We start from the raw sequence: 15,222 nt of genomic DNA, 5'->3' as shown, positions 1-15,222 counted from the left end.
GCAAGGCCCTGGCAGTGAGAGACCCAGAGGAAACAGCTCCTCTTCACCTAATGTCTAGGTCTGACTTGATGCCTGGCGCTGTGGTAGCCATCTTGTGGCCACAAGTGAGGCCATCCGGGAGAGCGCAGGCGAGGGCCTGGTCCATGCTGACGGCCGCGCTCTGACTCGCTGTCAGGGGATGAAGGGCCAAACCATGGGGGAAACCCTCACACTGGGGCTGCCAAGGTGTGCCAGAGGCGGCCTGTGCCTTGCAAACAAGACATTCCACGGGCTCAGCTTTCCAAGGGGTGATAGTCAGCTCGATGCCTGATCCTGAAGGGCTCCCAGCGGGCACGGGGTTGTAGAAGAGGCCCTCAAGGGCTAGGAAGCCAGAAGAGGGCATGGTTCAGGAAGGCCCCGGGCCACAGTCCTCGGGCCTACAGGCCAGCCTGGTAGAGACAAGCCAGTGAAAACCAGGCCGTGGGGAGGCCGGAGAGCCTACAGGCCCTGCGAATGGCCGGCTGGAGGCCAGATATTCCCAGGGCTAGTCCAGAGCCATCCCAGCCAGCGCCTCGAATGAGAGGCTGGGAAGAGGGGCTCTGCCCAGAGTGCCTGCTGGGGTACCAGGTCACAGCCAGCCCTCTAGGGGACACAATGCCGTGTGCCGGGTGGGGGCACAGGGGTGGGGCCCAAGGAGAGACAGGAGACTGGACTTTGGCTCAGAGGAGCCATGCCTGTCCTGGAGGCCTTGGTGGAGAGAGCCGCCGTCCCGCTCGCCGTCTAACGAATGACGGCGGGCAGGGCTGTTTTGTTCTTTGTTTATTGGAACCGGGTGCCGCGCAGGTCTGACCTTTAAGGCTTCAGATGCAGCACATTAGGCGGCGCCAACAGGAGACCGCGGCTGCTGAGGAAGGTATCAAGACAAAATGCACGTCAGGCTGGGGCTTGAGGCAAGAACACGCGGCCCGCCTGTGCCTGCCCTGCCTGGTGTCAAAGCTTCCTTCCCAAGGGGACCAGACACAGCACGGGGCCAGGTGACATTGGCATCAAGGTTTGAGAGACACAGGGAGCCGGGCCTGCACCACGGCGCTCTGCCCTGCAGCTGGGCCCTCAGCTTGCCCCCTACCCGGGGCCGTCGGTATTTATAAGAGAAACGGTTGTATGGTGTAGTGCGAGACAGGCCAGATGGAGGTCACCCTTCAAGCACTGGGGCCGAAGACTGGGTGGTCAGCAGAACTGTGGGGCCTGGGGCTCCCTTCCCCACCTTGGGCCTCAGTTTCCCTGACCATGAGAGGGGCTTCCCAAGTCAGGAAACATGCAAGGTCCACAGTGCTCAAGGAGGCAGTCTGCCCAGGCTCCCTGTCCCCACGGGAAGCCCCTGCCCTTCAACTTTACAGAAACCCCTCTCAAACTGCCCTCGACCTGCGGCCTTGCCAACAGCGATGACACACTGGCCCTGAGAATGCCCCAAAGCACAGCTTCCAGCTCTCTGACGTCAGAACCCATCGGCCAAGACCTGCGCAGCCCCACGGGCCAGAGCCCCGCATGGGGCCCAGGGAGAGCCCGAAGGCTCAGTAGACAAAAGTGCAGCCTTGAAAGGAGGCAGTGGGGGCCACTGGAGATGCTGGGCACAGAGAGGCATGCAGGACCATTGGGCCCAAGCGCAGATGCTCCACGCGTGCCCACTGCCTGCAAGGATGTCTGGCAGCGGGAGGCCCCCAGAGGCCTGCCTCCGGTGTGCAAATGAGAAGCACCCACACTGTCGCTCAAGGTCACGCGGCCAGGGTCTCCCGCTGAGCCTGTGCCCTGACCTCAGTGCCCACCCGCCCGCCCAGCAGACTGTCCACACATGGTGGGGCTGTTTGCAACGAGCTTCACTTCACAAAGGGCTCCCAGCGAGCTGAAATACCATTCAATTCGCAAAAATTTGAATTACAAGGACACAGCCTCCGTGTGTTTCCTTCACAGACTGTCACTGCGCCAGTTGGTAGATGATCAAACTTTCAGCTCAGCCTTAACTCAGGCTGTTCCTGACATAAAAGTTTGCAAAACACTGGTCCTAACAACCAGGAGGCTTTATTTCCCACTGCCGGCATCTGCCCGGTGAGCCTTGGCACTACCATCAAAGGCAGGTGGGCAAGGTGGGCACTGCAAACGCTTTCTGGCTGCGGAGAGATAAACCGTCATGTGCCAGCGCTATATAGGCACACACAGGCACAGGCGCGCATGCCCACACTCCGCTTACATGCACACCTGTGTGCACCTGCGCCTGTGCATACGCAAGCACGTGTGAACATGCACACCCACACACGTGCCAGCACACACACCTATTCAAACAGGCACACAAGGGGCATTCACATAAACGTGCACACACATGAACACACCCAATGCATATGCAAACATACACACATGAACACACAGCAAAGATACTCCTACATACAAGCTTACACAAGTGCACAGGCCAGAACAAAGATCTTGGCTGAGGTGCCGGTGGGGCCTGGCTGGGTGCTAGGCGCTTTGTTGATTTATTTGTGTGTGTGTGTGTGTGTGTGTGTGTGTGTGTGTGTGTTACTAGGATTGAGCCCAGGGGCATTCTACCACTGAGCTACACCCCTAGCTCTTTTTATTTTTCATTCTGAAGCAGGGTCTTTTGGCTGGATGCTTTAGACCAGCTGCGCCTGACCCTCAGAATGCAGGCACAGCTGGACTGAGAAGAGAAGACCAAGCCCGGGCATCGTGTCAAAGCCCCCGGCCCAGCCCTCCACCCTAGGAGGCCCCACATCATGAGCCCAGCTCTACAGATGAGGCCCCAGAGCCAGAGGCCCAGCGGGTTCTCAAGGTCATGCAGCTGGTGGGAGGCAGGGCTGGCCCTGTGTAGCCCGCAGAGGGGGGCTTTCTCAGCAGGAACTGGCCAGCAGGTTAGGAAGGCCTGAGGGCAGAAGGGCCCAGAGTCTTGAGGGCTGGGCAGCAGCTGGCAGCAGGGCTGATGTCTCTTGGTCTCCCCCTCCCCCTTTCCCCTGGCACTGTGAGTGTCACTTCCAAGGTGGGCAGAGATGGCTAACAGCCAGCAGGAAAGCTTTCCGCGCCCCTCCCTCTCTGCTAAGCAATTAAGCTAATCAGGACTCAAAGTGGGTCAATTTGAAAAGCAGCTTTGAGGCCCCCAAGGCCCCTCAGGAGAGGCTCAGGGACCTCACACCAGGAGAGGTAAGGCCTCCCCACCCCGCTAGAGCCGAGTGTGGGGAGGAGCCCGGAGACCCCAGACCTGCCTTCTTAGGATGCAGGAATGCTAATCAGAAGGACCTTAGAAGAGAGGAAACTGAGACCCAGGGAAAAGCATCTGTCCAAGGTCACCAAGCAGCTACCTAGCTGAGAAGACTGCTGGGCTTGCCCCTGCCCCCAACCCAAGGTGGGGGGCCTCAGAGCCCCCTAGCCTGAGTCCCCACCCTCGCCAGGCTCAATCACGTGCCTGGAGTGGCTGAGGACAAGAGGGGCCAGCCCAGGTGCCATCGGGGAGCAAAGTCCCGGGGCCAAGGTGAGCTGAGCTGAACTGGGTGGAGACACCATGGTGGCCGATGTCCTGAGTCCCCGGTGGCGGGGCCAGGCCTGCCCACATAAGGTCAGGCTCAGACCCTGTGGGTCCGAAGGATGGAACCCTGGACTCCCAGGAGAATGCTGGGACCCTGCCAGTCTCTAGGGGCATCTCAGCCTCTGTGGTCATCCCCCCCACCCAGACTTTGGCCACAGCCCGGGAGGCTCTTCAGGTTACAGAGAACAAGAGACGAAGGAAAAGGAAAAAAAAAAAAAGGAAAAAACCTCACACACTCCCCTGTGGGAGTACGAATATTGATTCCGTAGCTTCTTGTTTAGACAGTAGGCACCAGGGAAAATCCACTTGACATGGAGGGAATCCCCCCAGGCTGGAGGGCGGGGGCCGCACAGGGAAGCCCCAGCCCGCCTCAGGACCCACGGCCTGGGGCCGGGCCAGAAAGCCAGGTCAGCGGTTCCCAGGAAATCCCCGGGCAGGGGCTGGGCGAGACCACTCCCATCCCACTGGCAGCACCTAAGGCCAGACAAGGCCAGGTGGGCCTGCTTTATCTCCTAACCCTCCAGCTCCCCTGCAGGCAATGAGCCCCACCCACCCCGCTTCCCCTCTGGGTTCCACCATCCTGTCCACACAGCAGAAGCTCCCCCAAGCACCTAGAAGGTGCCCCTAGGCCTGGCAAAGCTGCTCAGAGGACCCAGCTTTACCTTCCCATTAGCAGACCCCCGCTCTATTCCCTCCCCAAAAAACCTTTCAGAATCATAGTGGAATCTGGAGATGGGGTCCCTTCCCCCTCCCCCAGGGCTCTGTGCCATGCCAAAGAGGCCTGGCCCAGGATTAAAGGCCTCCGGAAAGGCTCAACTCTGGGCTGGTCAGCATGCGTGCGGTGGGGAGGGGAGGTGGGCACTGGGGCCGGCGGGGAGGCCTGGGTTTGCCTGAGACCCACAGGAGGGAAGGTTCCAACCTGGAGCCTCCGGCTGCCTCCTGCACCCCAGACTCAGTCTCCAGCCCCTCCCCCTCCTCCTGGCAGTCCCCATCCCCCAGCAGGGCAGCTCTGCGTCCTCTGGAAGCCCTTCCTCGGGCAGTGGTGGGCAGGTCCTTCAGTCTCCCCATCTGCGGGATGGGCATGGCCAGGGGTGCTGAGGTCAAGGTGGCTCTGCAGGCGAGCTGCACGGCCCAGGGTCAGTAGGGGAGGCCACCACTGGCCGGGCCACACCCCCACCGCTGATGAGCTGGGCTGCAGGGAGAGAGAGGGAGGGAGGGAGGCATGGTGGGCCAAGAGGAGTGAGAACGGCCTGAGCCAGGGGATACAAAAGGCCCCGGGGGGCACAGCAGAGCCAGGAAGGCCTGGCAGGGAGGGGCTGTGGCCTGTGGCTCTACGCTAACGTGAACAGTGGCTGTCCCGGTGCCCGAGCGAGCCCCAGCCCACTAGAGTGCTGCATGCATTCTTCCTAAGAGGCTCCTGTGATCTCAGGCAGGGAACTGAGGCAAGGGGGCTCGGGTCAGCTCTGGAGCCCAAAGTGTGAATACAGGGCTCACACTGGATGCCCAGCACGTAAGAGCTAGCAGTGTCCACCTGGCACTCCTGGGGTGCCAGGGCCAGCTCACCCTGCTTGTGGGCCAGCTTCACTCTGGGGTCCGCCCTCCTTGGGGGACATGTGAGTGCAGGTCCGAGAGGACCCCTCTTAGAACGGGCCTCCTCCTTGGGGGCTGGTTGGGTGCAACTGGCCAGGAGGAGGCACCCGGTAAAGGCGGGGCCCACAGGGGGGACAGCAACCAAGGGTCTCCCCAAAAACCCTAATACTAGAAGGGCCACGGGCACCTGGTAGTGCGCACTCCGGGGACAGCACTCACAGGCCCGAAGCCTCACCCCTCCCTCCTGCAAAAGCCACGCAGGTTGGTGGGAAGACAGGGACCCAGACGTGTAATGTTGCCTCCCTCCAACAGGGAGAGCCACGGGGAGGTGGAGCCGGGTTGGGAGGCCCAGACAGACGCACGTCACCCACCATTAACCAGACCTAGACTGACGCATGCCCGTGGTGGGCACCGCTCCCTGTCTGTCCACTCGGGAGAGGAGCACGCACGTATTCTCACTGTCATTAATTTGCTGGGGGTCCAAAGACCTCAGGCCCCTCCCTGCTCCCCACCTGCCCCGAGGGGAAGGGAGGCGGTGGCCACGGCACCACTGGGACACAGCTGGGTGGGCAGCTCAGCCAGGGCCCCACAGAGCAGGGGCCGAACAGGCCCGGGACACCAGGGAGCAGGAACCGTGAGCCAGTGGAGAAGACAGAGGGGGACAGGTCAGGTGGGCCTAGAGGAGAAGGACAGACAAGGAGGTGGGGCAAAAAAATAAAAAAAACTACCCAGACTCACTCAGAGAAGGGGGCAGGGAGACCAGAGGGCAGGGCGCGGGTGTAGGCCAGCATCGCCGGCAGAAATGCTGGGTGGACATCCTGGAAACCCGGTGGAAGCAGGTGGAAGGCAGTGTGCTGCAACTCCATTCGCCCAGACACGCCAGTGCACACACATGCACACGTACACGGCACACACGTGGCTTCTTCCTTGTTTAAACCCCGTCCAGGGCCAGTGCGGTGAGGGAAGCCCCCTCCCTGAAACCCAAGTCCTTTGCAATCTGGCAGCAGCCTGCCTTGGCCCAGTTCGCCCGGTGGGCAGAGAGCCACACTGCCAAAGCTATTTCGGAAATAACGGCCACCGGACCCCGAAACTGCACTTGCTTAAAACCCAGCAGCTTGCAAAGCTGGGCCCACTCACACTGGCAGACGCTGATGGGGAAGGAAATTCTTTGACCATCAGGGGCCCACCCCACCCCGTACAGGAGGAGGGTCCCACTATCCGCCTTGGAAGTCCACCTGTATCAATGTCATCCTGGCCTGGGCACGCTGGCCCAGAAGGCTCATCCCCACCCCACGCAGCCCCTGCAGTCCTCTGGCCCCAGCCCTTTGTCAGTACAACAAAAGCCCCAACTCCAACCAGCTGCGGCCAAGGGGAGGGGACCTCAAGATTCCCTCCCCTTCCTCCTCCAAGCATCAAAAGACATTTGCATCCGCAGGACCAGGGCAGCTGAAGGGCGCCGGCTGTCAGAGCAAGCCCTCTGTGAAGTCACACTATGAGTCCACCCCCACCCTCAGAGCTCCACCCCTCACCCCAATCCCATTCCCTAATTAGGGTCTGCAAGACATGCCCCGACCCTCGAATTAGCTCCAACTACATCGACAAGAAAAGAGCGTCCAGCTGGGAAGTGTGGCTGCCGTACATCCGCCTCGCCACCTCTGGCTGGGGACAGAGGGACAGGTGTCCACTCTGCTCGGGGTCTCAAAGTGGCCTTCGAGGGGAGACCCATGCAGCCCAGCCGCCCTGGGAAGCACCGCACGCTGCAGGGGAGGGGAGTGTGGTCGGGAGAGGTAGAGAGACATCTACTTAAACCTTCACTCAAGGAGCTATGAAATAGCTAGGCTCTGCTTGTGCGTGGCTTTGAGCGAGAGAGAACAACAAAATCGTGGTTTTGCTCTTTTGAAATTGCAAATGAAAGACATGAATGCACCCTCCAGACCTGAACTTCTATACAATTCTCTTCTCCCTGAGCCCCCACATACACGCACTCACTCCAGGGGGGCAGAGGACACGTCCGGGGTGGCACCTGTAATTTGCCAACTGATCACCTGCCTGAGCACAGCCAGGCTGTCACGGAGAGGTGGCCAGACGGAGACAGGCTCCGGGCAGTGCCTCTTCCGAGTTTGTCTTTTCCTCCTCTGGGAGAACCTACCAGGAGGCGGCAGGTTCCCTCAGACCCGGGGCTCCTACCCTGGGGTGGGAGTCTAGTGACTCAGAGCCAGCCTCCCCTCCTGAGGCCAGACCCTTCCCTGGGCCACCTGCAGCTGGGCTCCGCCGTCCTCGACCCGCAGGCCAGGACCTAACCAGGGACAGGTGGCTCCTCGGAGCCGCGGAGAACACAGAAGCCGGGGTCTGTGCCCCCAGGGCTGCCTGGGCACTGACATATGGCTGGGGCAGGGTGTCGGGAAACAGATGTCCTAAAGGCCGCGCGTGCCGAGTGCCCACTCCCAGCCCAGACACATCTGGCGGAGTTGGCGGCTCTTGGAGAGGGCCGGGAGGCTGGGGGGACCGTGGGCGCCCGCAGGCGCTGGCAGGGCGGGCAGGCGCTGCTCCCCGGGGGTCGCGCAGTGGCGGCGGCGGCGGGGCGGGCGGGGGTCCTCCCGGGGTCCCCTCGGTCCCGACCCCGGCGCCCGCACCTCCCGGCTCGGTCCGGGGACCCTCCCCTCGGTGAGGGTGGCCAGCCCAGCCCAGGCGACACTGGCCGCACCGAGAAGGGGCGCCTTGGAGCAGGCCCGGGGGCAGGGGGGTGGCCCGCCTCCGACCCCGGCGCCGGCCTCGGGGGGCCGGGTCGGCCGCCCGCCGCTCCCCCCGCCGCCGGCCGCGGGAAGTTTCGCTCGGGGCCGGCACTTACGTGTGCTGCTGCGGGAAGCTGTAGGCAGAGGCGCCGGGCGCGGCCAGCAGCGCCAGCAGCAGCAGCAGCGGCGGCCGCAGCGGCCCGGGCCGCCCCGAGGCGCCGCAGGTCCGAGCCGGCACCGCCATGTTCCATGCAAGACGCGGCGCGGCCTCCCTCGCCGGCTGCTCGGCCGCGGGCCTCTGCGGGCTGCGCGGAGCGCCGGACCCGCGCGCCGCCGCCGCGCCCCGCCTCCCCGGCCCGCCCCCGCCGCGCGCGCCCGCCGCGGGCACGCGCCCCAGAGCGCGCCGCCGCGCGGGCCCGCGCGCCCGCCCTCCGGCCGACCTTCAGCCGCCGCCGCCGCCGGGGGTCCCGGCCGGGAGGGGCGGCTCCATCCCCGCCCGCGGCCCCGCTGGGCTGGCGCGCCCGGTCCAGCTGCCCCGGCCAGGGCACCGAGGAGGGCGGGCGCCGCCACGGCCCAGGCCGAGCGGACCCCGCGTGCCTAGCCAGACTCCTCTAGGCCCAGGCGTCACCCCTGCGCCCCAAGAGGCCGCCCCGTTTCATGGCTGCCCCAGGAGTGGCGGCCCCGGAGTGCCTCAGTCTCCTCCTCTGCGAGTGGTCGGATGGGGGCTCAGCCCCGCTTCCAGGATGAACAGAAACGCTCAGCCAGCCTCATGCAGACGCCTGTCCTCCAGTACGGAGGAGGCCTAGACGGGAGGATGGCGGGTTCAAGGTCAGCCTCAGCAACTTAGCGAGACCCTGAGCAACCTAGTGAGACCTTGTTTCAAAACAAAAAAATAAAATAAAAAGGGCTGCGAGTGTAGCTTGGAGGCAGAACGTTCCTGGGTTCAATTCCCAGAACCCCAAACCATCAAAAAACCCAGCAGCACTCAGGGTGGGAGGATATTCAGATGGACAGCACACCTGGCCTGGCCCAGAGCCGATCCCCAGCGGTAGCTACCCAGTCTGCCTACCCTGCAGAGTGGGGGCAGTAACTGCCGGGGGGCTTAGCTGAGATGTCCAGGAGGCCCCTCCGCACCACGCCTGGGTGGGCGTCCTTCCGTCCACTCACAGCCAGCCCAGGAGGAAGGATGAGGGCGCCCAGCGGGGCGCTGGTTAGAGGGCTCAGGACCACCTCTGCCTGCCCCCAGTTCTGCGGTAGCTCCCTGGTCTCCCCTCCTACAAGCGGGGCTCCACAGGGGGCCGCTTTCTCCTCCCAGCCTGAGGATTTTGCCAACAGGCCCCAAAAACACTATCAGAAAAATGTAGTGCAAGCCGGGCGTGGCGGCGCACGCTTGTCATCCCAGCATTCGGGAGGCTGAGACTGGAGGATCGTGGTTCAAAGACAGCCTCAGCTGCTTAGTGAGGCCCTTTGCAACTTAGACCCTGTCTCAAAATAAAGAATAAAAACTAGGGCAGGGGGTGTAGCTCGGAGGTCGAATGTCCCTGGGTTCCATCCCCAGACCCGCAAAAAAAAAAAAAAAAAAAAAAAAAAAAAGAAAAAGAAAAAGAAAAGGAAAAAGAAAGAAAAAGAAAGGGGCAGTGCTGAGGCCAGAGGTCCTGGCCTCAAGCCCCAGTGGCCCAAGGACTGATGGACAGGAAGGGCGCAGTGGACCATGAAGCCCGGGTCAGGCTGGCTCTTCAGGGAGACACGCAGGGCTCTGGCTGACCCTGGGCGCCTGAGTGTACCGGATGCCGTCCTGCCTCTGGGCAGGGCGGTCCCTCCACCACGAGGGACAGAATGGGAGAGTCCTGCGCTGAGAGCCATCACGCCTGGGCTGGCCAGCCCCTTCCCGGCCCCTCCTGCTGGTACCTGTCTCCAGGATCTGTGTCCTGGCCTGGGAGGTCCTCAGCAGGCCTGGCCTGGGAGGTCCTCCCCACTGTCTGCTGGGCAGATACCTGCACTCCTGGCCAGGAGACAGCACGAAGGTTGTAACTCCTCCTGGGTGCCCGGGGGGATGGGCGCTTCCCAAGACAGACCCTGCGTTGGTCTGAGAAATGTCAGGGGCAGCCTGTGTAGCCTTCGACACAACACCGGATGGCAGTGCCATCCCCAGAGAGCACCCGGCGCGCCCGGCACCTGGAGCCAGCGTGGGTGAGGCGGTGGGCCCGGCAGTTGGGCATTCAGTTCCAGCCTCCGCAGATGTACTCCTAATTGAGGCCGCCGGCGCCAGGGGAAAGGCAAGAGATTTTGGTTGACAGGCCGTTAAAGGAAGACAAATAAGGAGGGAGGTAATTAGGAGAAAGTGGGCGTGAGAGCTTACACGCGCCAACTTCGGACGCTCGCAAAATCCTCAGCCTTCGAGGGGCTGGCTCCCGTTGCAAGTGAAGACCTTGGACCTGGAGGGTAGCCGGCCCAGAGTCTGCTCGCCCCGGGAGATGTGGGTGGCAGGGCAGGCACCCCATGGTCCGCAGGGGAGGGTCCGGCCTGCACAGGGGCCAGTTCTATGCACAGGCCTAGGGGAGGTCAGCTCTGCAGCCGGAGGCAGGGAGAGAGCTTTGTGGAGAACGTGTGGTATGCCACCGCAGCCTGCACTTGGCCGGCCACTCCGGGTGAGAGAGAGCTCATCGGGAGTGTCCGGGAGGAGCCGGGTGTGCTGGCGCGCACTGTGACCCCCGCACTTGGGAGGCTGACACAGGATCACAGGCTCGAGGACCAGCTCAGCAACTCAGTGAGACCCTGGTTCAAAATAAAAAATAGAGCTAGGCATGCTGACCCAGGCCTGTAATCTCAGTATTTGGGAAGCTGAGACAGGAGGATTGCAGGTTTGAGGAGAGTCTCAGTAAGTAGTGAGAATCTCATCAACCTAGCAAGATCCTGTTTCAAAATAAAAATCAAAAGCTAGATGTGGTGGTGCACCCTTGTAATCCCAGCATTTGGACAGGAGGATCTCAGGTTCCTGGACAGCCCCAGCTACTACTTAGTGAGGCCCTTTGCAACTCAGTGAGTCTCTGTTTTGAAATAAATCAAAATTAGGGCTGGGGGTTTAGCTTGGAGGTAGAATGCCCCTGGGTTCCATAGGGCCAGGGGTGTAGTTCAGAGGTAGAATGCTTCTGGGTTCAATCCCTAATACCACAATAAATAAATAAATAAATAAATAAATAAATAAATAAATAGGGCTGGTGGTGTAGCTAGGAGGAAAGGCTGTGGGTACAATCCCCAGTACAAAAAAAAAAAAAAAAAAAAATTAGAGCCAAGTTCCAGAAAACAGAGTGGCAGAGCCTCAGGCACCCCCTTGTTAGAGGGGTCCCAGGCCCAGAGAGGGAGACTCGCCAAGGCCACCCCGTGGCCAGTGCAGGTCGGGGTGCGGAGCTCGGAGTCTGGAAGCAGGCTGTCACCCCAGATCCATCTCCCCGTGACAAGGAGTGAGCAGTCGCAGCCCCAGGCCCCGGGTTCGGATGTGCCCACCCTGGCTTCACTTCTCAGGGAGGCCCAAATCCCAGCGTGTGTTTCGTGGGGGAGCCGGACCTGCTCGACACTGTGATGGCACCTGGTTAGACTGCCATCATCATGAGGGTCACTGGTTACTTTGCCAAGCAGAGATTCTGGTAGCCAGGTAAGGTTCCGGGGTGCCTGGGAGCCCCCCAGAAAAAGGTGCGGGTGGCACAGGCTTGTAATCCCAGCATTCGGGAGGCTGAGACCGGAGGATCGCAGTTCGCGGACAGCCTCAGCTACTTAGGCCCTCCGCAACTTAGTGAGACCCTGTTTCAAATTAAAGAATTAAAAAAACTAGGACAGGGGGTGTAGCTCGGAGGTCAAATGCCCGCAGGTTCCATCCCCAGACCTGCAAAAAGAAAAAGAAAAAGGTGCAGACATCTCAAAGCGTGTGTAGTTACGCAGGTGGCTGAAGAGGAGCAGGGGCTTGCGTGGCACTGCGAGGCCCAGGTGGTCAGGGAAAGCTTCTTGGCAGAGGGGCTCCTGGGACTGGCATGAAGGTGGGTTGAGGGACCATGGGTCTTGGGTGGATGAATGGGTACCAGTAAGGCAAAGAGCATTCCTGGCAGAGGCTCGGAGCACAGGCCTGGCTTCAGAGGGCTGGACATCTTCCCTGGGCAGGACGTGGCCCCCAGAGATGTGAGCAGGAGTGAGTAAGGTGGGCGGTGTAGCCTCGCAGGCGGCCAGAGGCAAGAGGGGTCAGGATGGCCCCTAACCCGGGGTTCGGGGGTCTGGGCAGCCTCATCCTTTGAGAAGAGGACTCAGAATAAGTCCATCCTTGGCTGTGTGTGCAGAGAAGCATGGTGTCTAGTCCCCATTCCCACACGGAGTTGTTCTATTTGTATTTTATTTATTTTATTTTATTTTATTTTATTTTATTTTATTTGCAGTACTGGGGATGGAAGTCAGGGGCATTCTACCTCCGAGTCACACCCTCGGCCCCATTTTTTATTCTTTATTTTGAAACAGAGACTCACTGAGTTGCAAAGGGCCTCACTGAGTAGCTGAGGCTGTCTGCGAACCTCGATCCTCCTGTCTCAGCCTCCCGAATGCTGAGATTACAAGCGTGCCCACCACGCCTGGCCCAGGAGCTGTTCTAGACCACCTGGAATTTGCTCAGAGAGGTCCGGACCAATCTGCTCATTTTTACAGATGTGGAAACTGAGGCCCAAGGCAGGGCAGGGCTTGTCCCAGGGTTGTAGTGAGCAAAGAGATTCCGAATCAAAGTAAGGGTGTCCTTTGTGCCCCTGCCAGCCACTGGGACCGTCGGAGTCCTCCAGCCGCCATCTTGGAAGGAGCCGGCCCTAACATCGCCGGTGGGTGGGCGCTTGGTGCCACCCTGGTTCCCCTTGCCATGGTGTAGCATCAAGGCCCAGACGCTGGGCGCGCCCCCTCCCCTCAGACCTCTGTCTTCCGCTGGCAAGAGAAAATGAGGGCGAAAAAAAGAGAAATTGTCTCCTCTGAAGAGCATTAGGTGTCTGAACGGCTTTGGAATAAATAAAGTCCCCGAGAGCCCCCAGCCAGCACTGACAGGGCTCTAACTCTCCGCGATGCTCTGCCTGCAGGTGGAAGCGGAGGCTGTTGGGTGGCCAGTCAGGCTCCGCGGAGCAGCCTTCCATCACTGCCTGGCGTCCCATCAGCTCCTCCGCCGGATGGCCACGGCAAATTGCCTCCTCTGATAGCCGCCCCTCCGGGCCAGGAGCGGCCCCCCTCCCAGGGTGGGAAGCGGCTTCCTGCTGGGATCAGGGCTCCAGCAACTCTCTCACGTCACAAGTGGGGATACTGAGGCAGGGGGGACTTTGGCAGCTTGACCAGGGAAGCTGGCAGGTCGGGGCAGCATCTCCCAAATGAGGTCAGGGGTGAGGGGTCATGTCCCGAGAGGGGGCTCGCTGAGGGCAGGACCGCAGCTCTTGCCGGCCACTGTGGCCTGGGCAGAGGGCTCTAGTGCCTTCCTTAAGCACCGATGGACGATGGACATGTAACCACAGACGAGGCCAAGGCTGGACCCAGGCGCTGGCGGGGAGTCCTCGTGACTCCTGCGGAAGGGGCTTCCGCCAGCCCAGGCCTTGGGGGACTGGTGCCAGCTGCACAGTGGGGGAGGGGCAGGACCGGCTCCACCAGCTCGTCATTGAACCTGTGGCTGCTCTTCCGGTGGGGGTAGTTAGCACTTCATTTGTGGAGCCTGGGAGATGGATGACGACGAGGCCAGGATTCATCAATTTGGATTACTGAGGGGAGGTCAAGGCGTGGGATGGTGTTGCAAGAGGCGGGAGGGTTCCAGAGAGGCCGCCCTGCCCCAGCCCCAGCCCCAGCCCCAGCTCCAGGGGTGGTGATGGTCCTTGGGACCATCCACTGGGTTCTCTGGACACTGGGCAGGGCAGGGTGGCTCTCAGCCAGTGACGATTCTGTTTTCCTTTCAGTGGTGGTACACACAGCTCTGCTTCTGGAATTGTGGCCCGTCTGGTCCTCATTGCTGTCCCTGGGGCTGGGCCTCGAGACCTCTGCCTGTCCCCAGGCTGTGGCCAGGTGTGGGAGACACCCGGGGATGTGCTGCCCCAAGTGGCCCTCTTGGTCTGGACGTGTCCTCGCACCAGCCCGGCATCAGCGCAGTCCTCGTCCTGTACCTCCCCAGCCCTGGAGGCGCTGAGCCTTTCCTGGAGGAGAACATTTCCTGTCACCTTTCACATCTGCGGTGGCACTGGCCCAAGGGGGAATGGCTAAGCCTTGTGGGGAAGAAGGCCATGTTGTACTGGAGGCTGCCCTGCTGCCTGCAGTGTGGTGATGGCTGGGGGACACCCAAGAGACATGGGCCCCGGCAGCACAGGCCGCAGGGCCAGGTTCTAGCTCCTCAGGCCATACCAAAGCCGGTGGTCTGTCTCTTCCCCCGGCCCATGTGGAAACACTCTCTGGCCCTCCGTGAGCATGAAGTGGTCCCCAGTTAGGCTGGGGGGACATCTGGGCGTGATGGCAGGCACAGGCAGTGAGCTGTGGCAGGCATTGGGACAGGGATGGAAACTGGGGAGAGACAGGGCTGGCGCTGGTCTTGGAACCTTGTCCCCCAGAGGAGCTAGCCGAGGAAAAGCGTGGCTGACCCGAACGCTGGGGGCAGGGAAGGTGGGGCAAGAATGGTCATGGCTTGCAAGGACCCCGGGCCCACCCCAGAGGGCCCAGGGCACGGGCAGGCAGCAACCATCCCGGCCACTCTGAAGATGAATGGGCCCCAGAATCCCTTTCAAAGACAAGTAGGCCCTCTGCGGACCTTTGGGTCCATCCCATAGTTGGGCAAACTGGGCTTTAGCGATACCCTACAGGCCCCCGATCACCTGGTGAGTAGGTGAGCAGTGCCCCCTGGCAGCACACACCCATGATCCCAGGTCTCAGAAGGCTGAGCCGGGAGGATCCCAGGTTCAAGAGCAGCCTCCGCAACTTACTGAGAACCTGTTTAAAACTAAATAAATAAATAGGGCTGGGGGCGTGTCTTGGAGGACGAGTGCTCCTGGGTTCAATCCCCATTACCAATAAATAAATAAATAAGTGGCAGTGATGCCTCTGCGGGGCCCTTGGGTCCTTGCTTAGGGCTCCCATGGCCTGGTGGCCAGAGATGGCCCATGTCCTGACTGTGTTTCCCAGTGTCTGACAAGGGACCCGCGCTATGGTCAGCCGAGCAAGGCTAGTGCCAGAACAGATGGGGAGAAAAGCGGGGCCCTGGCTGGCCAGGGGCCCCCGAGGTAGAGCCGCACCCTCTGCCCGCAGAGAGAGCCATCGGGCAGCTTTTCTGGAGCCCAGGAGGTGGAGGGGTGACCA

At 61.4% G+C, this 15,222-nt stretch overlaps 1 protein-coding gene across 1 annotated transcript in view; it reads right to left on the bottom strand.

Annotated features, from left to right (window-relative positions):
• The window catches only part of CACNA2D2 (calcium voltage-gated channel auxiliary subunit alpha2delta 2), a gene marked incomplete at its 3' end in the record, with an annotated part of 126,383 nt that extends 118,318 nt beyond the window's left edge, over positions 1-8,065 (bottom strand). Inside the window, exon 1 of the mRNA XM_080696633.1 lies at positions 8,004-8,065. The remainder of the gene's footprint in view (positions 1-8,003) is intronic.
• Positions 8,066-15,222: the final 7,157 nt, after the last annotated feature.

The sequence above is a fragment of the Muscardinus avellanarius genome (genome assembly GCF_963383645.1).
Source record: "Muscardinus avellanarius genome assembly, chromosome: 5".
Lineage (NCBI taxonomy): Eukaryota > Metazoa > Chordata > Mammalia > Rodentia > Gliridae > Muscardinus > Muscardinus avellanarius.
The sequence above is the reverse complement of the archived record's forward strand: the minus strand, read 5'-3'. Positions and strand labels throughout refer to the sequence as shown.